This window comes from Panulirus ornatus, chromosome 35 (assembly GCF_036320965.1).
Source record: "Panulirus ornatus isolate Po-2019 chromosome 35, ASM3632096v1, whole genome shotgun sequence".
Classification (NCBI taxonomy): Eukaryota; Metazoa; Arthropoda; class Malacostraca; order Decapoda; family Palinuridae; genus Panulirus; species Panulirus ornatus.
In genome coordinates, this window is record NC_092258.1 from 5,547,501 (window position 1) to 5,574,587 (window position 27,087).

General features: G+C 47.5%; 1 protein-coding gene across 1 annotated transcript in view; it reads right to left on the reverse strand.

Moving 5' to 3' along the window:
• LOC139760204 (ubiquitin carboxyl-terminal hydrolase 48-like) overlaps nt 1-27,087 on the reverse strand; it is a 114,238-nt gene that overhangs the window by 18,759 nt on the left and 68,392 nt on the right.

The following is a 27,087-nucleotide window of genomic DNA, read 5'->3' on the forward strand; positions in this document are numbered from 1 at the left end:
TCTCGTGGCACAGAAACAGACGCGCACCTTGACCCCCCCATCAGAAGACATAACCCCCGCTGACACCAAACAAAGACACCTTAACAGATGTACAGAAACACACGCCCCTGACAACACTGCACAGACAGCTAAGCAACAACAAAACAAATAACCTGACAACAGTAAACAAACCGACGCGTCACGTGGACATCCCTGACTTTACAACCTCCTGACAACACGAAACAAAAAATCACTGACAACATTCACTGTACTCCTGACCACGACGCTGGTACGACACTCTTAAGCACGACGGAACGACCACTGATCAAACGACACTGAACGACCCATGACCCCCGTCGCGACGGTACGACCGATGATCATGACCTTTTGAGCACGAGGGTGCGACCTTTGGGCAGGACGGCGTGACCTCTGACCTCCTCCTTAACGGGTTAGGTCAAAGGACCAGGTCATCAAGCTTAAAGGTGATGACCCGTTGTGTTCAAGGACTGGACATTAAATGACAACACACAAAACACAACAACAAGAACAACAAAAAAATGGCAACAGACACACACACACACACACACACACACAAACGAGAAATACAAACAACTTAATCAGATATACTTTGTAACGATATGGGGTCACTGCCAAGGGCACGCTGACGATACTCCTGAACGTACACAAGGACAATATCAAAGCCTCGTCCCCCCCCCCCCCCCCCCCAGACAACAATGCAACATCCGCCGTCAACATCAAATAAGCACAGGCGGCCTGAACCCCCCCTTAACAAAACAACGCGACCTTTTTCAGCCAACACCATGACGCGGGGGACGACCCCCCCCCCCCCCCCCCAACACACACACACACACAAGAACACATCACTGCATAGGAAGAACGGACGCAAGCTATGGAGACATACACATACACACACACAGAGGCACACACACCCCTACATCAACACTCAAGGGAAGAAGGCTGTTGCAACACCTTGTGTGTGTGTGTGTGTGTGTGTGTGTGTGTGTGTGTGTGTGTGTGTGTGTGTGTGTGTGCGCGCGCGCGCAGTGGGAGTGAAGGGGGTGAGGAGGGGGAGTGTGTTAATAATAAACCACAGGGTAAAAACGACAAGCCGAGAACGGCACTATTAAGCGAAGGTGAAATATTCAGTCCACTTCAGACTGGCAAAACGCGAAAGCATGAAGAATTCAAGAGTGCCCAGTGCATAATGAATGACCGCGCGAGGACGGGCGTTTAAGAGACGCGTCTCGTACTGGGAACAATATACCTCCGTCAGAGGTTAGAGAGAGAGAGAGAGAGAGAGAGAGAGAGAGAGAGAGAGAGAGAGAGAGAGAGAGAGAGAGAGAGAGAAGAGACGCGTCTCTTACTGGGAACAAATATACCTACGTCAGAGGCTACAGAGAGAGAGAGAGAGAGAGAGAGAGAGAGAGAGAGAGAGAGAGAGAGAGAGAGAGAGAGAGAGAGAGAGAGAAAGAGAGAGAGAGAGAGTATCAGCCATAATTTTGGCCAAACACCTGGAGGCCATTCGACCACTTCACCGGTGATGAACGAATGCAGTAATGCTTCTTCCACTTAGCAGCGAAGTTAAAGTGATTTTTTTTCCCCCTCCACTGGAGTTACAGTAATACTTTCTTATTTTCCAGTGGAGTTAAAGTGATAAATATACATACATTTTTTTTTCAGAGGAGAGTATCATTTCGCTGACTAGCCTCAGTCAGTATTTTCAGCGACATCAGAATTACACTGTCCAAGTCCAGTGTCGTGTTCGGCTGTCAGTACAGCTACTACACTGCCTGAGAACTCAAGCGTTCTAAGTCGTGTTCAGCTGACGGCACGGTCACCACCACAATGCCCCTCTCTCTCTCTCTCTCTCTCTCTCTCTCTCTCTCTCTCTCTCTCTCTCTCTCTCTCTCTGCGTTCCTACCACCGAGGGAACGACACTGCCTGGACTCAAGGCAAGATCTACGAAAGCTATGACACAACTTCCATAAACCACAACCAACACCGAGAGGTATTACATCACCAGACAGTTCCGAGCACCACATCCACTAAAGAATCTGCAGGCCATGCACCATGCTACTGCAGGCCATGCACCATGCTACTGCAGGCCATGCACCATGCTATGGCAGGTCATGCACTGAGGCACTGAAAGCCGTGCGCCACCCTATCGCGGGTTATACAGGTCATTTGAGCACCGAGCCACCGCAAAAGGCAATGCACCAAGCAACTGCAGGTCACGCACCAAGCTATTGCAGGCCTTGCACCAAACACCACCCCTGCAGGTCATGCACCGAGTCATCGGTTGCCGCCAGAGGGCCCAGAAATCCGTCGTGCGGGTCAGACAACAAGGGGCCTTCCCCTCCTCCTCCTCCTCCGTGCATGGCGGGGTAACCCGGCGACTTAAACCTCCACAACACAGTCGCTCCATCGCCCCCTACCTGGGGGAGATAACAACGTTCTGCGGCTTCTTACTAACCATCCGGGATTATCTCCATTATAATATAAGACGCAGCACCTTTTTGCGTGAGCGATACCCCCTCCCGCAGGTGTTGTAGCATGTGTGGTAATCCCCTATCATTGTGGGGCCGCTGGATTTTGTGTGGCGCACCGCACGCGCGCGTTCCCCCCCCCCCCCCCTCCCCCTGCCTACCTTGCAAACCACACAAAGCATGAGGGTGTTTGGCTACACAGGTTGAAATATATATACCAGTTCTTCACACCGTACATCAAAGATGTGATGAGGGAATGCTGAACTTGTATGTACAATGTCGGTAAACAGTGTTTACGTGTACTACAGGAGGCGGGTAACAGGGGGAGGGGTGTACATAAGCTATGTATATACGATAACTGAGGATATGTTGTCGGTATACATGCTATTTACGTACGTATTCCCACCATGAATGGCGAGAAAGGAAGTGGAAATGCCCAACTTGCTTATGTAAGATACGGGGATGTTGTATGATGTAAGTCACACTCATGATGTAGGATGTAGGATACGAAACAAGCTGTAGGATGCAAGAGTAAGTCAGCAACTCTCTACACCACGGGTATCAGCGTTTGGGAGCAGCTCTGCCAAACTCCCTCGTCCTCCAGAACCGAGCCATCGCCTAAACCAAGCCACCAGCGACAGTATATGCTCACGCATATCAGCCTTACATACATTCCACCTCCTACCGCCTCACTAGGCTCCAGTGCCCCTCAAAACTATTCAATCCACCAAGCGTCTTGGTGTCGCTTTGGACGATATACTATGATGAAAGGAACACGTCAGTACCATCCATCAAATCCTCCAGTCACTGTCTCTTGCGTTGTTCTTCAAGACACTTAAGTCTCCCTGTACGTGAACTCAAGAATGTTAATACAATTTTCATTTCCCTTTAACTCACCTCTGCCTCCTCGGTCTGGTCTTCCTTATCAAACCACACAACAAAGGCCACTAATAAAAAAAGGTGTAGAATGGAGCATGCAAGATCATCCTCCTGGGTCGCTCTCACACTGACTATCGAAAAGCACTCAAGACACTGCCCACCTCCCGACTCTCTCCAACCACCACCTGACACTAACCCGGCAGCTGGAGGAGCTACCATATCAACCTCCCTACCGTCACCTCCTGACACATGATACCCCTTGTCCCCCTTAAAGTTGCAATTCGCCACCAAAACCACAACGAGCTTGTATCACCGCTTGGGAACAGTCTTTCCGTCATTCTGCCTCACCACCCACGGACAAATTTACATCAACGAAGTAAAAATACGAGCCTTATTATCATCATACAGAACCGAAGAACAGCCTCGTCTCAACCACTGGCACCATGTGCGTCAATCACCAGCCTATGTTAACCTCCACAACTGCTGTAGTATCTGTACAAGGACTTACTGTAACACTCTCGGGACCTCTCTATCTTATCACATCCCCACTTGGTCACGTTGCTTGCATTTCCTCTCTACATTTCAAGCCTCTGCCTGCATGTAATCGAATGTAAATAAGCAATAACTATCATTATCACTAAGCACACATAAACACATCCAAACACAAACACAGACACACACACACACACACACACACACACACACACACACACACACACACACACACGCCCAAACACAAACATAAGCATATGTACACACACACACACAGAAGTTGACACATGCACATACACACAGACACACAATTCCCTTTCACCACTACAATCACCAGGACAGACAAGGACACAACAATCATTTTCTTTCTTTGAATACTTAATTCAGAGAGAGGGATGGGAAAAAAAAAAAGGGAAGGGGTGGGGGGAGGGGGTGTTGGGTGGGAGGGAACATGTTTATTATTGTATTCAAAATATGACCCGGAGCTTTTGACCTACCATAAACCTGAATCACTGGTTAATACGCAAAAAGCCAGACGGGGCTGTTTTGTGGTGGTTAACAACAGGAAGCTAATTATACACCACATCTGACTGGCTGGCTGGCTGGCTGGCTGGAGCAGATCTGAATATTCCAAGGTTGCCTGGGTTCAAGTCCAGGCCTGACTGTGTTTGGTTCATTCCAGTTTATCTCTAACTACCCCAGGATCCCCTGTTTGACAGGGGTGGTAGGTCTAACACCAGGAAGCCTATCTAGGCAGGGGTCCTGGTTTCATTCCAAGACGACCCCCTCCCCTTTTACTGGAGCTCCTGCATCCCCCAAGGCTGCGCTGCTTCCAGCAGCAGGGACAGTGATGGAATCTACTGGAGGGAGAAGTTCCCTGACAAGATTGTACTCCCTTCTCGTCATCGAAGGATTACACAGCCTCGCCGAAGACAACTTTCCACTCGCGGGAGAATCACAGGCAGGCTAAGTCCGGTAACACCGCTTATTCTGATCAACACCACATACACTCCATTACAACCTCTGACACACACACACACACACACACACACACACACACACACACATACCCAAGACAAGCAACTCAACTTGTGCTCTTTGACACAACCAAACATGCAATGCAGAACAACCTCGCTACACACGCTAATTTCTACTGAGCGGCAACTGCTACACAAAACGCCATGTGCACAATCTTGGCGGCACTAAGGACAAGCGTGTGCTGTGGTCTGGGCACTCTCCATTTATGTACACATCTGATATAGGACCCTACCACTGTCCTCCGGCACACAACCTCGTCATAGGCCATCAATCCTTTCCATATGACTCCCGTGTATTGTCCTCCAGCAGATAACCTTATCAATAAACCCTTCCTATATGCTGTCCTCCAGTAGACAACCTCGTCATAGACCATCTGGTCTCCTATTATTTGGTTTTCCCATGAACTGTCCTCCAGCACATAACTTCGTCACAGACTATGAGTCTCCTATCATCATTCCTTTCCATATAATCCCATGTATTGTTCCCCAGCAATTAACATAGTCAGTAAATCCATCCCATATACTGTACTCCAACAGATATCCTCGTCATGGACCATTAGGTCAACGGATAGATTGATAGATGATACTACAATGGAACCTCTCTTTGTTGTCTTGGGCCGTTCTGGAAATATGGACAGGTGATTCGAGTGATCGGAGATACGAAACAGCAGGGTCTGTCCCGTAACAACTTAGGAACGTCAGATCTGCGTTCTAACAACCTTCGGAAACCCCACCCACCGTAAACAACCCAGTATCCGTACTGAAACAACCTTCAGAAACCTGAAAACCTCAAATCCGTTCTGTAATCTTGGTTGTTCTCTCTCTCTCTCTCTCTCTCTCTCTCTCTCTCTCTCTCTCTCTCTCTCTCTCTCTCTCTCTCTCTCTCTAAACATCACTGACAACAAGATTCAGGAAAAGACCATGGAATCAGAATTGGTGTCAAATGCTGTTGTCGGCTGTCAATGATGGTGGTGTCTAAGCTGTCCCCGTCACTGTTGTTGGTGCCAACGGCTACCTCTCGCGTCACACTTGAGTAACGTCGTCACGTCACGTAACAGTGAGGTCGACACAACTGCGTTACAGTCCGTAGTCACTAAGTAAGGAACTTTCAGAACAACCCGTGACTTCACGTAGCTATTACTACCGTCACATCGCGTATAAATCAGGTGTTACCACGTCACGACGGAGTCGAAACGGCTCACATCGCGTCACGTTAAGAGCAAGAAGGGTCGTCTCACGCTGCCGTAGAGTTACATCATGTGACAGCGGCGTTACGCCACTCAATCCAACGGTCACATAAAGACTAAGCAGTCCACACCCGATCGCCAAATGGAGGCCACATCACAGCAGGAGGCACGGTAATGCCCCATCTATTTGCGACCACGTCTCTAGAGCGGAAGGTCACCATGCATCACCAACTTCGGTCACATCGGTGGAGCTGAGGTCACAGCACATCATCACCTTAGGCCACATTATGAATGCAGAGGTTCATCTGACGCGGTGCTTCCTTGAGGAGACTCAAATGCGAAACTTTAACGAACCGACGACGAACCGACGACAACAACCTAAGTGGGGACGGGACGCGACGCTTCACCCTAAAGGGCCACGTGACGTCATCGGGTTGGAGCACATCACATCACAAGAGGCGCCCCGCCACCACCGCCGCCGCCGCCGCTGCTCCACTTCACTCAGCAGGGGCCACATCACGTCGCCAAGGAGCTGGAGCACATCACAAAGCGGATGCGTGTGTGTGTGTGGGGGGGGGATGGGGAAGGCGGGGGGAATGGTTGAATAAATCACGTCACACACTCACACACACACACACAACCATCTGGGTGGTCGCCTCACTAATAGCTCCCCTCCCCCCCCCATCATCATCAGACTCGTGAAATAAGGCATTAAAACAACATTTACTGTTGGTGGTGGTGGTGGTGGTCGACGTTTTACAGGGAGCAGGGAGGGGGGGGTGTGTTGCTGGTGCTTGCGTGTTGGACGAAGTGACACATTAAAAAAAAAGGGGAAGACCTGGACGTGGCCAGGATAAATGTACAATGAGGCTAAAAAGGCCATGATGAACGGAGTCACATTTGGTTTTCAGAAACACTCAGCGTAAAAGCCCTACCCTGTGCAAATCAAAGACAAGAAGACGACAACCACTCGCGATGAACACTTTAGCTAAGTACTAAGACTGTCTCACCCTCAATTATATCTTCAGCGATTCCATGTCGGGGTTGAATAAATCTGTTCGTGTAAGCGACTTGGGAGGAGGGGCGAATCCCAACACCAGGGAGTCACAGTGACGGACAGGGATAGATAAATGCCCGGAGCGAACACATGGTAGTCTTGACCGATGATAACAGAGCCAGCCATAGCCCTAAATGTTCTAATGGTATTTCTTACATTCTCAATTCTCAGGGCCAGCCAGCGTGCATTAAGGGAAAGGGGTATAAGATATCGGGGACAGATACCCTGTGAGCGAGTGAGTTGTTGTGTCCATTCTGACTTGACTTGCTCTACCCATTACAGTCTGTACGGCTCAGTCCATCCTATCATTCGTGACCCCGACATTATTTTTTTTTCTCCAGGGAATAATATGCTAATATGCTATCTGCTTACAAAAAAAGAAGACCCATCCCCCCCTCAAAAACGACACAACGACACTAGGATATATACCATCGTGCTTAAGGGCCGCGCCGTCGCGCTCAAGGGTCGTAACGCCGTGTACAAGGGTCGTCCCGTCGTGCCCAAGGGGTCGTCCCGTCGTGCTCACGGGGTCGTCCCGTCGCGCTCAAGGGGTTAACCAAATCTAAAACAACGTGACCTCAAGAACAAGACAGACCCCCACGGAGCGATGCAACCTCGCGACGCTGCCAACACACGAACATAACACGAGAACCTTACCAACGGCAACGTGCCATCACCACGACACATGACACCGGGTAAACGACAGCTCAAGACGCAAATTACCACCGCAATCCTACCAGTAAAGCCGCACAATAATAATTTCCCCCGTAAAGCTTATTTCGGACAAGAATCGCAACGCACCGAGTTGCCAAATGGGCACCCCCCCATCCCAACCCCCGTCCCCTCCTCATCCACTATCGTTTACGACCGTGTAAAACGACTCGGTACAGTGAAAGATCACTGACAAATGGAATTCCCAGGAGAACAAGATGAGGCAGGAGTAATGACAGGTGGGTAGGAGAGACTGTGTGTGTGTGTGTGTGTGTGTGTGTGTGTGTGTGTGTGTGTGTGTGTGTGTGTGTTGGAGTGTGTGGGCAGATGTGTGCTGGGATTGGCGTGAGTGCGTGGGGAAATGGGGTTGGCGAGCGAGCCTGGAGGAGGAGGAGGAGGAGACGATCCTGTGTAATCATGTTATCGTTAACTAACGGTATCCATGGTATGATGAAAACCCCAAAGATAAAAGATTACGGTGAAGGGAAAAGGGTGGTACTGGACACCACGTCCTCGTGGTTACAGCGCGAGTGAAATGTCACATTTGACGGGACTGTATATCGTCGTGAATACAGTCTCGTCAGAGAGCTTCTCGCTCGAAGGGAGTCTACACGTCCCTGCTACTGGAAGTAGCACAGCCTTGGAATACAGGATGCAGAAGCCTTCTGAAAGGTTCTAGGTACAATCAGAACTCCTTTATACATACAAAAACATACATATAAATGAAAATATGATGTGAAGCTACGGGTAACTACGGCAGACATTAAGCACACGTATTTAGGCATGACAGAGCCAACCACGGCACAGATAAGCACTACGAGACGTAGTACAGACAGCCACGGAGCTAGGGGGGATGTACACACACGATTGCCACAGATACGGCAACTAAAGCCAACCAATGTAATAGGTACAATTAGAGCCTCTCTTTTCCTTTTTAATCTGACCACAGATGATTGAAAGCCTCGGCTTTTTAAGCTCGCTAAGTGGGTAAGCGGCTGTCAACAGGCCGAGCAAGAAAGACTGTGAGGAGAGAGGGAGTGTGTGTGTAAGTGTGTGTGAGAGAGAGGGGAAAAAAAGTTAAAGAAGCAAGCCGATGACGATGGAGAGAGCGGCTGTATGGCTTCGAAATCCTCCCCAACTGCGTTACTGCTTAGGATTAACGGGGTTTATTTTTTCCCGTTGCTCAGGGGGCTTCACCAGGTTCCTCTCGCGCACCACACGTCCTATGCCACGATCATATCTGCCCTTCCACTCCGAGCTTCCAGAGTCTTACATCAAATATACGCATGGGGGGGTCGGTCGCGGGCGAGGCGGAGGAGGAGGAGGAGCGGGGTGGTGGCATCGCGTCTCATCCATCCGTCGGGAGGTGGTGGCGAGACTTGGGAGTGAGGGAAAGGTTTTTATGAGGAGAGACGGTGTTAGGAAAGCTTACACGGCGAGATACGAGGAGAGCAGTTATGTCCACTGGGAGATTACATGCTGTAGCACCAGTGTCGGGCCATCCCGGGTGGGGCTTCGCTCTCCTCAACACCAACCCACCCACTCAACCACCACCCACAGGTAATACACATGACCCACCACCAACATCGCCGCCCGCCCCCCCCCCACCCCCACCCACCACCCCATCGACAAAACTACCTTTTATGTCCACCATACAACGCTGGTGGGGGTGGTTGTGGGGGGTAGGGAGTCAATACACTCTCTCTCTCTCTCTCTCTCTCTCTCTCTCTCTCTCTCTCTCTCTCTCTCTCTCTCTCTCTCTCTCGCAAGATGCAACACCCGCAAGACAACAGTTTTACCGCTATTCTCTAGACTAAACAACAATTTACACCCCCCCCTCTCTCTCTCTCTCCTTGCGGGCCGGGAAGGGCACCATCCAATTTAACATTTCACTGTTACTCTAATAATTCAGTCCCCTACACCCCATCCACACACACACACACACACACACACACACACACACACACACACACACACACACACACGCACGCAAACATATCCCATTCAAGGGTGATGTACGACGGTGATGTACTTGATATCTATCATCTACAACTCTACCAAAACACCTGCCACACGGGAGAGAGAGAGAGAGAGAGAGAGAGAGAGAGAGAGAGAGAGAGAGAGAGAGAGAGAGAGAGAGAGTAGCCATTTAACACTGAACCATTCTTTAAGGGTCAGTGGTTCAAATACTTCTGTCTTAGGTCTTCCTCGAGCTTAGAGAATACGTGGACATACGTAAATCTTTGAACCACCATCACCACTACTACTACTACTACTACCACCAATACTTTATCTAGTGTATGGGGTTCCATCCTCCTTCAAGGACGTCACAAAGTATGTACACATACCTAACGTTCCATCTTCTGGTCATCCAGATCTATATGTACAATATCATCTGCGAGTTCTCCTCTTGAAGAGCACAAAACGGTGACATTCCGAATAGAAAAAAAAGAAAGAGACAAAACATAAAAAAGAAAAAGGTTCGTGATATGGCTTCGCTAGTCAACACACATCACCATCTATGGCCTTCCGAGATCTCCCCCTTCCAGCATACTCGGCACAGTAATGCCTCGTAATGCCTCTCTATATGTATACATTGCTTACCAAACGAGGCAATCGTGGACGAGAGTTAATCCTGACTTTCTCTCCTTATTTTTTTTTCTCCCTCTCTCTTCATAAAGCTACAGCGACGCTAACTGGCGGCAAAGCAAGAAAGTTGGATACTCTGGTGGCACAAAGACGACATCACGTCTTGGAGTACACGTCGCTCTAAATTCCTGTGTTGATCCTCTTTGAACACGACCTCCTAAGCACGACGGGACGACCCCTAAGCACTACGGTATGACCCCCTAAGCACCATATATATATATATCAAGCATTCATATGGCAGAGTTAAGAACTGATGCACTCATACATTCCATCTATCTATGTGTCTGTCTATCAAGTCTCACAGCTACGAATCAATTCACTCACAAATATTCTATCTAACCATCTGTATCTCTCTCGATCACAATCAACTCCGCTCCAACTCCACACGGTGTAGATCAAGTGTAAAAAGCCAAACACCATTTAAGGGAATCAATTTTGCAGGGCTGGGGTGGTGGGGGGGAAAGGGGTCTTCAGTCCAGGCAAAAACTCACGCCATACTGATGAGTAACCACATTAAATAGTACACCGAGTCCGAAACCACTTCATAACCAATGAGAGGAGGAGAAATCAATAGAACTCTCTGAGCTCAGTCGTCATATTTAATAATCAGGAGAGCCGTGTGATTTGTGAGGGAGCTAGAGCTGTACCAGGGGGAGGAACACAGCAGCAGTATGAACAACTACCGCAGCAGTAAACAGCAGAAGCGCGGCCGCAGACGCAGCAGGAGGAGGAGGAGGAGGAGTATAAAAGTGAGGGTTGGGTGGTGCCGGCCAAGAGCATGTGGCGGTAGTGAGATATATCCAGGGCAATGGGTGTCGGCCCGGGGAGGGACGTCCCTCCACGACCCAGCGCTGGGACGCCACTGGGACCTCTTCGTCTTGATGATAAACCGCGGAGGAAGGCGTGGCCCCTCCAGCCTGCCGTAATGGATTATGAAACATTGATTACCACATAAATCTGGCCCCCCCTTTTGGCCATGTGGCTCTGGATCCGTATGGGAGTTCCAGGCCGTTGGCAGGCTGTTTCCATGCTAGTAAGGTGGAATTAAGGTATACCCGATGGCATGGGCGACTTCCGAGGGTTATAAACGGCCGCGGATGGAAGGAGGGAGGGAGGGAGGTGAGGGAGAGAGCTCCTCGTAGTGCATTATGAAACCCTGATTGCCGGATAAATCTAACGATGGTCATGTTGACGACCGCCCGCCTCGTCCACGGGTAAAGGGGACCACCAGTGGGACATCCCTAGCTGGGTTTCCAGGTCTGGGGGAGGTAATGTGCAGACGGGGCCATAAGGACGGCTGCCGACATATCTGTGCCGTAGTCGAGAGAGGGGGGCCTCTAGCCAGACGCTGGCCCACGCCCTCCATCACAGCCCTCAGGCGACTCGATGAGACGCCACTTCCTGCTCCACCTGTCGTCACCAGGGTAATGTAGTGTGGGCGGACTGCCTGCTTGCCTGCTGATCCCAACTGCTTTCCGCTGCTCCCACCTTGCCTGCTGCTGGGTTAATGCTGGAGGCAAAAATCAACACACAACACACTCTCTTCAGATAACGAACTTCTTATGTAAGCAACGCAACACCACGGCTACCTCACCTCAGGCGTCAAGGACCCAGCCAACAGCCTAATTTGGGAGACCTGCACGTCTGAGTTAATTCCCCTACGAACGTTTGATTCCTTATGAATGAACATTCATCTGTTGGCGTTACATTTTACAATGCAAACAAGTAAAAACACACTGTGTGTGTGTGTGTGTGTGTGTGTGTGTGTGTGTGTGTGTGTGTGTGTGTGTGTGTGTGTGTGTGTGTGTGTGTGTGGATTCGATAGATAATTGAAAAAAGAAAAATAAACAAATATAATTGAGGGAGAAAAGGTGAATATTCGAACCTGCTAAAGCGAGGGGATCACACGAGTATTTCAGAACACTCATTCAGAGAGGTAACAGTAGTAACAATTAATGAAAGTGAAGGAGTCAATTTCAGACTGGAGACATCGTTCACCATATAAAAGGAACAGATCTGGGTTAAACTCACGAAAGGTAAAGTATTCTCTCTCTCTCTCTCTCTCTCTCTCTCTCTCTCTCTCTCTCTCTCTCTCTCTCTCTCTCTCTCTCTCTCTATCTATCTATCTATCTATCTATCTCTATCTATCTATCTATCTATGTCAATCTATCAGAAAAAACACATCTACAATTGCTGGAGGGAAGAGTGAAAAGATATCATATATATATATATATATATATATATATATATATATATATATATATATATATATATATATATATTAGAGGTGTAAGCACAAATCCTTACTAGCAAGGATTTGTAGCAGGAGAACGCTCTGGGGAGAAATGCCTCACAAAGAAGAAATACGACCCGGTTAAAAGCGATTTGTTCCTGCTAATAAATCACGTCCACCTGATCGATACCTTTTTCGGATCTCGTATAACTGAATCACGGGTGAGGTCGTCGGCAGGGCAGGGTCTAGGGCCTCGTCGAAGTGTCCCAGGTAAGTCAGGCGGTCTTAATTGCACCAGGTGAGGTCGAGGAGTATCTCAAAAGTGTTTCGTCTCACGTAAGGTAAGTGGTGGTCTTGACGTCTTATTTCTCTGCTACGACAAGATTCCAGTGTTTTAGCACTGAGCTGTGGACGTCTCAAACCGTTAAAGGAGGCTTATCTTTTACGGCGCAAGACGGTAAGGTATGTACGATCCTTCAACCCGACCTGATCCTTAAAAGGGTCGGGTTTAAAGGTATTAAATCAGCCCGACCTTGAGCTGCCAACGGCCACAGTGTGATCATCATGCGACACAGTGGCCTGCCGGGTACTAAATAAGAGGAGGAGGCAACACAAGCTGCCAGTTCTCGTGAGGGAGAACCAACAGTAAGACATAGGGCAAGTGGGTCGTCTACAACGAGTCATGTTGGGAGAGCTGATGATAAGCGGGGTTTTTCTTTACACTCGACTCTGTAGAGAGCATGGGTGTAAACAATGATCACGGATGGGCGAATGAATCCCGTGTATGATCGAATCAACTGTTCAGAGGAGGAAAAACAATCTTCAACATCTAAACAGGATCCCTTGTTTGTTTAAGGAGGCCTTTGCTATCTGTGAAATGTAGGGAAGGTAACCAAAACAGAACAGGGATGACAATGATATGACACGCGTCTGCTATACTCCATGTTTGTCTGAGGCGAATTTCTTTATATGTAAAATGTAGATGGCATATATATATATATATATATATATATATATATATATATATATATATATATATATATATATATATATATATATATATATATATATATATATATATATATATATATATTAACATATTATATACGTCTGCTGAATGATGGATCAATAAGCCTTTGAAGGGAGAAGTAAGAAACAGTTTCAGAAAAAAGAATGACAAGAAACTGCTTCGGAGGAGTTTAAATAACGTTAAGATTACCCCATCAGAAACATCCTCCCCATATCTTGAGTTTTACAGAGGTACGGACGGTCACCCACCACCACACTGCCTTTAACAGTACGTCTGCCGGAGGTGTTCTGTCAGCGTCTGCGCGTCACGGGTCGTCGCTCTGACAATTTGTTAACCTTATCTTTACACCGAGGGGCGCCGCCGTGGACGCCCACTCGCTGCTGCTCCTGAGAACGCGCGTGGGGAAGTACAGCAGCGTACGATACCTCCGTGGTCTGGTCCACTCTCACTGTTACTCCCCTTACCTAGGGAGTAATAGCTTTCACCCCTGTCAATTTGGACGGCCTCGCAATTAGTTCCCACCACTGCCATCTAAGTGGTTAGTTCCCCACTACTGTCAATTTGCCTTCATGCCCACTCAGTCCGTCTCTTTTGGTGATCTTCGGAGAGGTGGTACTTCTAACCCAGCGTTGAAGAGACACCTTCACATCATTAATGGTGGTGCTAAGTTTATCTCTTTCTCTCGCTAATTTCACCATAAAACTAAGGTCTGTAACATTCCCCCATCCACCCCCAATCTCTACCGTAACAAATACGAGGCAAAATGTAAAAGAAAATCTTTGCCCGGATACTCCACCACATGACCGTGCATTTCAACACAGTGAAAACAATTTAACACACAATTTCGAAAATGGTGGGTAACTGAAGTCCAATGGATGGAAAGAAAATTGTTTAACTCTTCACCAGACTTAACAATAACAGTAATTTTCATTCTTTTTGAAGTGGACTCTCAATATGCACTGAACAATCAACTAACAGATGGAGATTCTGACACGCACAGAGGGGGCATTCCAACTAAATCTAAGAGACAAAAAAAGACCCGAAAATTTACTCAATCGACGGTCATGACGAAGTGGGGGACAGCTGCTTGTATTTTGGGAACCAGACAACTACCATCTAAAACAAGAATGATTATATCGTGGTGTCAACTTTAATCAAAATCAAAATTCTAAATCACATTTTTCTTTCTTTGAGAAGAATGCTGCTTCCTGTGTCCAACATCCCAGAGGGTTCGACTACCCCAATTACTGAACCTTCATTACGACATTAAAGTCTACAAAACACGACACGTTACTGAGCTAGTCTCCCGCGTGTATGAGGATGAAGCAGTAGATGATATCAGTGCACCAGTGGTCGAGGGACGTGATCTCCTAGCCTAGGTGTTTGTGTATACTTGGGTAACGTCCGAGCGTGTCTCCCACACAACACAATCGGCATGGATGACCGCAGACAGCAACACGCTCACCGACCGACGTGGCTGACTGACTGGCCAGTGTTCGAGTCTCAATAGCGTACATGTTACGTGTCAAAGATGATGATAATGTGCAAACCTATAATGTCAAGGTCCATCATCATCATCATCACCTTCCGAAGAACGATGGCACGACCCTTGAGTAAGACGATCCCTGAGCATAAAGGCACGTCTTTTGAGCACCGAACCTTGGATCGGGTTAAAGGCCAGGAAATCACACTCAGGGGTCGTAACGTCGTACTCAAGGACTGTGCTCAAAAGAGTGCGCCATAGTGCCCCAGTATCGTTCCGTCATGCTCCAAGGGGGGTGTATACAGTCTGAAGGTGAATGCTCATCCCTAGCACACAGGAATTCGCGACAGACTGCGTGTCTTGCGCTCAGTCACGTCGTGAGACAGCTTGGCAAAGGTTTTAAGAAAACAAGGTGTACCTCCACAAGCCTTGAATCTACTACCCCAAGTGCGGAAACACGCCTGATAATAACGTTCTTCTTGAAGTTCGCAGAATCGTTCTTCGTGTCAGTACAATTTCATGGGCAGGTCGGTAAAGCAATCTACGACACCACCGTGTGATTGCAGTACAAAACGGCGGAGGCTCCGAGGCACATTTCTCGCAAGGGGGGCGCCATCTAGACGCGCCCGTCTTCCACTGTACTCCATCCAGTTACAGAATGTCACACCTACAGCCACTGGTGGTGGCTTCTTCTTCTTCTTTTGGTCCACTCGTCTGTCTCTTTAAAGACAGCGGGTAACTCACTCTTCGTGTACGCGGCAGAGATTCAAGATTGAAAACATAAGAAGATGGATGGTCATTTCCTCATAAGAGCCATCATCAGCTCTTGATGCATTATCTAAAATGGGATCAACGATCTTCGTGGGGGGAAAGATTATGTAAACTATCGAAACAAAGACGCGTTAGGTGCGACTCCCAAGACATCACCTTCGAGAAGAACCTTCCTGACTGATGCGGTGTGAGACATACTCCTGATAATAAGACATAATCGTGAACTCGTACCACAAGTGCTGAGTTTCAGTACGTTGCGACATTTATAACCACGTCTGCAAGGGAAGCTTTGAGCGCCTTATAACCCTACTAGTCTTACGTACACTGATAAAATTCGCGGTATATAATCTGACCAAGTGATACCTGACGAAAAGAACTACAAGGTCCTGTGTAACCTTCAGTTCGATATGCTTCCCCCCGTGTTCAACATGTGTTTACGATTTCGCACTCAAAAGGCCATTTAATGGTCGACCACCAATACATCCAGTAACACATGTGAACCACCATTTATATTGAACCACAGGTTAAAAAACTATTAATCAGATATTCAAAATACCATTACATATATCATATTGGTTCCTTCACCATCTGTGTCCATATAAAATTTCTCGTGTTTAGTTTCAAGCTGCCATGGACCTATCGCTTCTACACTCAGAATAGCTGAAGTGCCGTTCATCTGTCCTCATACCAATTGTCTCGCCCTTCTCACAGTAATCTTGTTGACATCATATGTATAACTCCCTTCACGCCTCTGTCTTAAGTCATTTCCCAACACACAGAATTAATCATGTGTAACGTCTTGCGTACGTACGAGCGTTCTTCGTTATGAAAGGTAATATTTCATATATGAGCAATCACATTAAGTGTTCCCCAGCGAGTTGAGTTTTTTTTTTTAAGGTAAATACCAGCGTCAATATGATAATGACTCCGACTCATATTAAGACAATACGAGAGCGACATTCAAGGAGGTTGTGGCCACAGAGAACGGATCACCAGCAGATAATCATTTAGACGACCACTCGAGCAATTCAAGATCACTGTGAAGAACGGAAGAACGCCTGCTGGGGAATGACATCACTTAATCCCCTCGAAAGGTAAAATTAGCTTGACTGAATATATGTATATATACCTACTCTTCCAGGCAGTGCAGTGTACGTATACAACGCCAGCATCCATGCTCATTGCTGACGCGTGTTAACGTCAGCAACAGCTGACTGACTACGACAGCATTCACAGCTATGCGGGGGGGAGGAGGAGGTGTTAAATCGTCAGCATCCTCGCCAACCAATGACGAATGACGCTCGTCAGCAACAGCTGAGTGAATCACGCACGTCAACCAACGCAGGTTTGTGAGGTGTGTCTCTCCCCCCCAGCGTATGACGGCAGCTACGCTAGCGAGGGGGAAGTATGTGGAATATCCAGAAGGGAAGGGGGAGAGGGGGGGAGGGTAGGAGGTGAGCGAGGTGGGGTTGGGGCGGGGCGAGGAGGGTGCCCCATCATGAGGGAGGTGTAAGGAAGCCCTGGTGATGCGTGATACGCCCTCAACACCTCTCTCTCTCTCTCTCTCTCTCTCTCTCTCTCTCTCTCTCTCTCTCTCTCTCTCTCTCTCTCTCTCTCTCTCTCTCACTGACTCTTCCGTCCTCCACCTCCGGCCAGCCTCACCGTCTCAAACTGCACCTCCCGTCCTCGTCTTGCTCCACCATCCCAGCCAACACTGACCTGAGGCTCCCCCTCCCCTTCCCCCAAGTCAATACACCAAGCCTCAACACATAACAAACATACCCTTTCCTCCCCATCCCCGAGCCAAGGCCTTGTGATTCTCTCTCTCTCTCTCTCTCTCTCTCTCTCTCTCTCTCTCTCTCTCTCTCTCTCTCTCTCTCTCTCTCTCATTTTCTAAGGTAGAATCTTACCAAGAATTCCACTAACATAACCTGAAGCACACGAAGTTTCTCATATATATATATATATATATATATATATATATATATATATATATATATATATATATATATATATATATATATAATATTTTCTTTTGGAAAAGAAAAACACGAGGGGAGGAATTCCAACCCCCACTCCCATCCTTTTTAAGTCGCCCTCTACGACACGCAGGGAATACGTGGGCAGTATTCTTTCTCCCCTATCCCCATATATATATATATATATATATATATATATATATATATATATATATATACACGCTATACCGAATGAGAATGCATACACGTATGATGTCACGACGCAGCCAGTGGGGGAGTTCTAAGATTTAACAAAACAAAACAAAAAATAGCGTCTGCTTGGATATCTGTGAATCCCACCACGGGCAGTAATCTTGTTTGTGGGGAACGTTATGTAAAGCAGCTGCCGTCACGCCCTTGCAAGTAAGCACTCTTGTGCAGGTCAGGATCCCACACCTGCTTCCGTAAATGAACAAACAAACACACACACACACACACACACACACACACACACACACACACACACACGTGGTGTGTGTTGGGTAGCGTCATTCACCTATAGCTGAACAAGCTCATGCCGCTCCCTCGCCATGTCTCACTTCTGCATCACCACTTATCCCTTCGTGATCCACCGAGGTTCACTTCTAGATCACCACTACTTGTCCCTCCCCCACCGCTACTCACTTCTAAACCATCAATTGTCCCTTCCCCACTGCTACTCACTTCTAAACTACCACTTGTCCCTCCCCCACCAATATTCACTTCTAAACTACCACCTGTCCCTCCAATATTCACTTTCAAATCACGTTCCTCGAGGTCTTGTGCCTCAACTATGTCACTTTCGTATATTCAGTCTTTGAAGGTTTTACATCCCTCCTCAGTTATCCCTCCCTTCTACATCTGTCTTCAGTAATCCCTCCCTTCTACATCTCTCCTCAGTAATCCCTCCCTTTTACGCCTCCTCAGTAATCCCTCCCTTACGCATCTCTCCTCAGTAATCCCTCCCTTATGCATCTCACCTCAGCACTCCTTCCCTTCTACGCCACTCCCCTCAGTAATCCCTCATCTACTTCTTCAACTGTCCTCAGAAATCCCTCCATTCAGTTCCGCCTTTGCCACATCCTCTAAAAGGACGGGTAATCCACTTACCGTCTTCCCAACGACCTCCACGAACCTTCCACCCGCGTCCACCTGACTACCAGTCTTCACCTGGCCTCACTAACACAGGTATCCCCACCCCATCCCATGCCAAACGACGCTCGAATCTCCCCGCAGGGTGTAACATGGCCCATGTTCTCCACACCACAGATTGAAAGAAGGAGAAACCGTAGAAAACGTGCGTATTAAAACCTTATTTCCCGACTCATTTCTATCTTTCTTTTTTTCTTCTTCACTCCATCAGAAAACCAAAGCTTGTGATGTATACAGAAGAAGGTGTGGTCATACTGTCCAGATAGCATGTTTGGCTTCAGCTTAACCATGTTTAACCTGTACATATCGAAGAGTCTGCATCGTTCACTCAGCTCCGTCCAGGCTAAATTAGTGGAGTGTATATATATATATATATATATATATATATATATATATATATATATATATATATATATATATATATAATACTAATAAGCCACGGAGAGTACAATAGCATACTCGATTGAGGAAAACGGGATACAGGTCCAGACAGACCCCCTGTCTTGCATCTGGCCCAGCACACTGAAGACAGACAAGTGTGTGAGGACAGACAACTCCTGGCAGAGGCCACAGACGTGTTAAGAAAGTACAGACACACACACACACACAGACATCGGTCAGGCCATGACAACACAGGATCGCCATATGATATTCCAGAGCTCAAGAACCTTACGGTAGAAAATATGGGGGGAAAAAAATTAACATGGTCTGTTGAAGGAATCATGTCGTCCATTAACAATACTACCCCGCAAAAGTTGGATACATTGAGACAAATACAACAGTGGGGCAATCAGCTGACTCTCCATGTATGTACAATCTAAGACACAACTATCTTCACTATTCTGTCCGATGATTGGTTAAAACTACCGAAACATTGTGAGACTCAACTAGTGACAACGTGTGGTTGGTTGCTTTTAAATGATGAGTTGGAAGTTATCGGGTTCCAATTCGGATAATGTTTGGATACGTTCGAGCACGACCACGATTCACGATTTGGAAACCTGGCTGCTGAACAGTGTTTCATATGGAACGACACAAAGCGCCACCCAACAGTAAATGATGAACTGGCAACTTGTTTCAAGGGGGAACAGGCCTGCCAACTGAACATAAGTGGTAACAGGCCTGCCAACTGAACATAACAAATGTACCTTTCCGTTAATAAGTCTTCACCAAAAGTCAGGGAAGGGTAGTTCTGTCTTTGACTGTACATATGTGCCATATGTATGTAGGCCAAATCATCTACCTTCTTATACCGTACACCTTACACTGTACAAACTATCGACTTCAACACTTTCAGAAGAAACAAAAGAGCCAGTCAGTGTTTGTATAGCTGCGTCAGCAACTGGAATCTGAAAGTTAAACTTTCCTGAAGCCTTGGAATTACGGGGGGGTCGGTCCCCCCCCTAACCCCGACCCCCTATAAGGTCGGGTCCATTTGTCCATTTATGAATGGAATCCGCAATCGACAAGGGGTTTAAGTTGTAAGCCGCAGACACGAACCAGTTTAGAAAATTTACATTCCTACGGCGTTAAAAGGGGGGGGGGGGGGGTTGTTCCACGTGTAAACCAGAATTAATCAGCTTAGAAGCCTTTCATTCCCAGGAGGGTCTGTAAGGCAATATAATTACATATGGAATTTCATAATGTCTGCGAGTTTTCCTGCCCCGGCCGGCGAGGAAAAGGGAATTCTCGACCCCCGGCGTCCTCCAAGACGAGACGCTGCGGTTCTTCGGCCAAAAAGCCGCCACCCACCACAAGTCTGGCTGTACACTAATTTAACCCCCACCTCTCTCTCTCCCCTCCTATCCCATCCGGAGCTGTACAAAACCCGTGCAGCAAGGTCATCACTCTCTTTCTGCCCTCCCTTCCTTCCTGCTTGCTTGTCTGCTTGCTTGCTTGTCTGTCACCGCAGCGACGCACTCAACGGCTCTTGAGAACACGACAACCACCACCACCCCACCGCCCACCTGACAACTCACAGGGTCGTTCAGTCGTGCGCAGGCGGGTCGTAATCGCCTTGTTCATGAGGCTAACACGATAAAGACCTGCTCCAATGCCACGAATGTGATACAACATCATAAACAAGCAAAGGAACGAAAAAATGAAGTGATTGATACAATCACAAAAAAAAAACAATGCACAACACAATGCTATACACCTAATGAAAGCATTACACAAACCACGAACAAAAAAATCCACCATAAACCCACAAGAAACAAAATACACCCCCACAAGAGAACACTAATCGAACCACCAAAAACCGACTATCTAAATACACAGGGAAAAACAAACCACAACACGTAGTAAACCTAATGAGAACGCTAAACAAACCACCACAAAACCTACCATAAACCCACACGACACGAAATTAACCACATCACGCAACAAACCTTCGAACACCACATACACTACCACACTACCACTTACACTACCACACACACTCACACACACCACATACACTACCACACACACACACACATCACATACACTACCACATACACCACATGCACTACCACACACACACACGACATACACTACCACACACACCACATACACTACCACACACAGAGAGAAAATAAACCACATTATCTAATAAACCTGAAGGATTAAAAAAACACATAAACCACAATGAAAAAACGAATGAAGAAACATAAACACAAAACGCTGCCACAGAAACAACAGCCACTGAAGAACAGACCACTGTGACGCCACTGAAGAACAGACTACTGTGACGCCACTGAAGAACAGACCACTGTGACGCCACTGAAGAACAGACCACTGTGACGCCACTGAAGAACAGACCACTGTGACGCCACCACAATCGCGATAAACCAGGCAGTAGTAAGGGGGAGGAACAGAAGAAGGAGGGAGAAAGAGGAGGAGGAAAGAATAGGAGGAGGAAGAAAAGGAGGAGGAGGAGGAGGAGGAGGAGCAGGAGGAAGAAGAGGAGGAGGAGGAGGAGGAAGAAGAGGAGGAGGAGGAAGAAAAGGAGGAGGAGGACATTACACCAATCACCGCAGCAACACGCCACCAACACTGCACGGTTTCTAAACCATCCCTCCCCCAGAACCACCACACCACACCCCAACCCACATCAGATGAGGTCGGTTGTAGGGAACTTTCCGCGCGGGTCTGCCACTATTCTCTTTTCCCTCCAGCCTTACACACTTATCCTTAGCCTGCCCCCCAAACACCCACCCCCTTTTCTCTTTTTTTTCCACCACGTTTTTTTTACGCCATTCTGTAGAGCACTTTAATCGGCTTCCTTGACTCCCCCAGCTACCCCCCCCCCCCTCTTTTTTTTAAAGGTTCCTTGGACACCTCCCCCCCCGAACTCCAGCCCCACCCCCTTTTTTTTCGGCCCCTTCACTTCCCATGGTTTTTTTTTTTTTCTTCTCCCTGTCTTCCTCCCTTCCTTTACTTCATTCCCTCCCTTCGTTCTCTATCTTAACCACCTCCTTTACGAAGACCTCTCAAGGCTCCCTTGTTTAATTCAGTCCAGCTGAATCGCTCGATAAGATGGGTGGGGCACCCACTCGTCATCCGCCGAGTCCCGGATTCGCTTATGAAGTCATGAACCCTCAATCCTCCCCCCAAGCATATGTGGTTACCAGCTGATGTGTGTGTGTGTGTGTGTGTGGTGTGTGGTGTGTGTGTGTGTGTATGTGTGTGTGTGTGTGTGTGTGTGTGTGTGTGTGTGTGTGTGTGTGAGGGGTGGGGAGACTGGCAATGTGCCCTAGGAAGTATGGCATGTACACAGGCAACCACATCTACTTCCGATGGATCTCATGTAAGGAAAAGGAGTTTAACAAGGCTCCTGCAGAACGAGGGTCCAAATAATGAGAATATCATGTCGTAGTCCTTCGATTTGGTAATTCTTAAGGCTACGTTTTTCATTTAAGGGGTCACAAAACGTGAGGTACGTCCACTGCGAGGCTGATGAACGTTTGAAGATGGAAACGTGTCAATAAGTGAGGCTACGTGGGCCCAGGTATGAGGCTTATGCATGCACGGGACTCAGAAGACAAAACAAAAAAAATAAGTTTTTACTAAAACGACAACGAAAGGGGGCGCCTCCCGTTGGAAAATGGTTACCCACAGTCGTCCACCAGTACAAGTGGGACAATACAATACCCCTAATCACCTTCGTCTTTCACCCTCCTCCTCCTCCTCCAAGCGGTGGTTCTGCCTGAGACAAACTCTCGTCGTTGGTACTCGTACGTGGAGTGAGAACCTTAAACCCTCTCACTACCTTCTCTGTTCTGCCTTTTTCCCCCCCCACTCACTCTGTACTCTTCCTCTCCCTTTCTCTCCTATCCCCAGCCTACAACGTCTAACCCTATATCTATCGAACTGCCTCATGCCACACTCGAAACACAGTTGCTGAGCTGCAGTTCAGTATATACTGTAGGTGGAATACGCGGGGTACTGGCGTCATCTGGTCTTCCCTGAAGAGTTCAGCCCTTCAAGTCTTCAGCACACGAGAGATGAAGGACTGAAGGATCGTACCGTTGTGCTCCAACGTCGCACCGTCGCACTCGAAGTGGCGCACTACTTTCTACGCTTGTTTACCTTCCTGTGGACAATGGAGTAACCATCTCGACATTTTTTTTATTTTACTTTTGTATCCTCTTTTTTTCTGTCACAATGATCTTACTTTCTCTCTCTCTTTTTTTTTTCACTTGCCCAGCTCCCTCCTCAGCTACTACGAGCAAGAAAAACACAGATCCTTTTCCATGAAACCAGGAAAAAAGTCGGTCTCGGAACAACCACTGGTACTACTACACCTACTACCACTACTAGTACTACTACTACTAATGATAATAATAATAATAATAATAATAATAATAATAATAAACAATAAAAAATAAAAATAATAATACCTAACGTCTGAATGAGTCGACTTTAAGCTGAAAATACACTTAAAATATCTACACACATTACAGAGAATGGGGCTCTACAAACGGCAAGACGGTTTTTACATTAACAGTGTTGTAGCAATCTACTAATTATTGCTGATGATGTTCACAATGGCTGTGATGAGAAAGTTCTTGTTCCCGTCTGTGTACGAGCTTGAACATGCGGTTCTAGTCCCGAACTTCAACTCGGGGATGAGGGATCTCAGGTGGCAGGAGGTGAAGGTGACGCGAACGGTGTTACCAGCCTCTTACCGAAATGTCACACGGAGGTCCTGGCGATGACTGGAGAAAAGCGGGAAGACCAGCGCGATCTAAACGCCTTTTATCGTTAGCGTAAAGGACGCCGGGAATTATCTTGTATGTCACTCTCTGCATCTTTTCTAGTAAACCCCTGACGTGTGGTGGATAAGGAAGGTCTTGCGAGAGAGGCACGGGCGAGGTTAGGAACAATGAAAAGTGTGTGTGTGTGTGTGTGTGTGTGTGTGTGTGTGTGTGTGTGTGTGTGTGTGTGTTCCTCAAGGGCAGTCTGGAACCCCAGGTGTCCTTCAGTGGCGTATGGGCGAAAAAAAAAAAAAGGCGTACAGTATCACATGACGACTCGAGACTGACTCTCTCTCTCTCCCTCCTGGCAGCTTTCTCTGATCTCCAAGCCCCGCGTCCCAGTTGGAGACCAACGCGGACGCACAATAACCTCTCAACGCATATAAACAGGTGACACACACACAAAAAAAAAACAAAAAACGGTAGGCTGTGGCAGAGCGGCCACCGTCCCGGAGATAGGCCTCTCTTTGACCACGCAATATGGAGGTGACTTCCACCAACAAACGCGCTAGACAGACAATCCACCTTCACCAGTGGCGTATACTTCTGCCAACTTTACGTCCGTCACGAGAGGGGCAGAAGGCCTTTGTTGCGCTTCGCTTCGTGGATGTCACAGAAAGACCCATCGCTGGGTGGTGGGGGTAGTAGGTCTCAAAACACGCCTCCCGACCTACATGGGAAAACACAATATAGTAACCCAGATCTGTCGTGGGGTTAACCCTCACCCACCTCCCTCCTCCCTCACGTCTTGCTTGTACACTGGGCGCGCTACGGTGTTGTAAAATCAGCGAAATCTGAGACACAGTTTCACCATATATTACAGAGATGTGTGGAAGCGTTTCATCAGCACAGGTGTTCTATTCACCTACGCTGGCGTCGTATAATACTTCATGAGTATCCTAATTTTGCTTACTCAACACATTTCACTGATTTTTTATAGATAATATGAACACATGGTCCTCACTTATTCTTTATAGATAATATGAACACATGGTCCCGTTCATGGACACTTCGTGTACACTTTTGTGTCATCGCCCACTAGATACCCTGGGTGTGTAGGAGCGCGAAATAAACTCCTCACTTTTCGCAGACTTCAAAACTCTTGGGCGCGATGGCACGAACCTTGAGCACGACGGGACGACCCTTGGGCACGACAGAGGGCACACACTGACCACCTGGGATTATCAAGTCACCCACGTATTAACCGCCGCGCCCAAGGGCACGATATAACTGACCTACTGGTACATACACCAAACACCACACTTCGAAAAAAAATCGTGGCAACTCACGGAGAACGATGTGTCCCCAACTTCTGAACCGGCTGACGTATTCCGTAACAACCCCCCCGGACCCCTACCAGATGATGAGTGATAGCCATCAAAAAAAAAAAAATTATGTTCTCAGATGATACCAGGTCGGCCTAGACTATCCACCCTGGAAACAATCACTGCCGCTCATGGACTTACTCCTAAACTACTGACTCTCTTCTCAGATGGAATACGACACACACACACACACACACACACACACACACACACACACACACACACAAAAGGAAAAACGAATGGCAAGTTCAGCGGACACGTAATTCAGAAGCTCCACAGACTCCGGGCTCAACCTCTTCAGTAAGATGACCTCTAAACTGTCGAGTTCGATGACTGTGGTCATCGAACTCATCACATCTGTCATCGTAGTGGAAGGCTACATCGCCGTCGTACTCGAGGCGTTACGTTGTCGCAGACGAGGTATTCAGTCGTCGATCTAAAGGCGTCAAGTCGTCAAGGCGTCACACTGAAGGGATAGAAATACTCGTCTCGTGCAGCCACGACTGTACATCATGGTGATCATTTTCTCAAATATTCTGTAATGATCATCATTTTCTGACGTCCTACACACATCGAAAAATGATGTGAAACGCTTTCGATCTTTCTTTCATGTATTTTGTAAAAGGCGTGACCTCTGTGTATGAAATACTTTATCCTTCAATGGGATGAAAAGTGCTTAATCCTGGCTGGACAACGTATATCATGTGATTATGGACAAAAATATCAATTATCGACACTGCAGTATTAAAAGCGAGATTAACTCATAAAAATCATTCACTCACAGTTCACTATTACGGAATACATCTATCCCGGAGCCTAACGCGTTACAGCTAATTCAAAATCTATATCAAACTAATTCAATATCTAGATCACAGTGTGAAATTAAATAATAACTGAGAATACTTTTTCTGTGCGTGCAATATAAAACTTAAACTCTGTGAGCATGGCAATGCGACCCTTGAGCACAGACGCTTGCCCTTGAGCACTAAGGTTGAACGCAACGCAACGATACGAGCCTTGAACACAAAGTTACGACCCTGGGGCACAAAGGTGCGACCCTTGAACAAAGAGGTGCGACCCTTGAGTATGAAGGTCTCTGGCCTTTGACCAGAGTCTTTAAGCTTGCCCTATCCTGATCAAGGGGTAGTTAACCCGCACGGGGTTATCCACGGCCTGTGTAGTGTGGCACCATACCTACATGACGGGCAGGTCGACCTACCCTGGATCACTTCCGATGAAAGACCCATTTACGACATGGATAGAGCGCTGATCGCTGGCTGGCATCGCCGCTGCCACCACCACCAACAACAACACCTCGTAATACTAACGTCTCGAACGAAAGAGAACACCGTCTCATC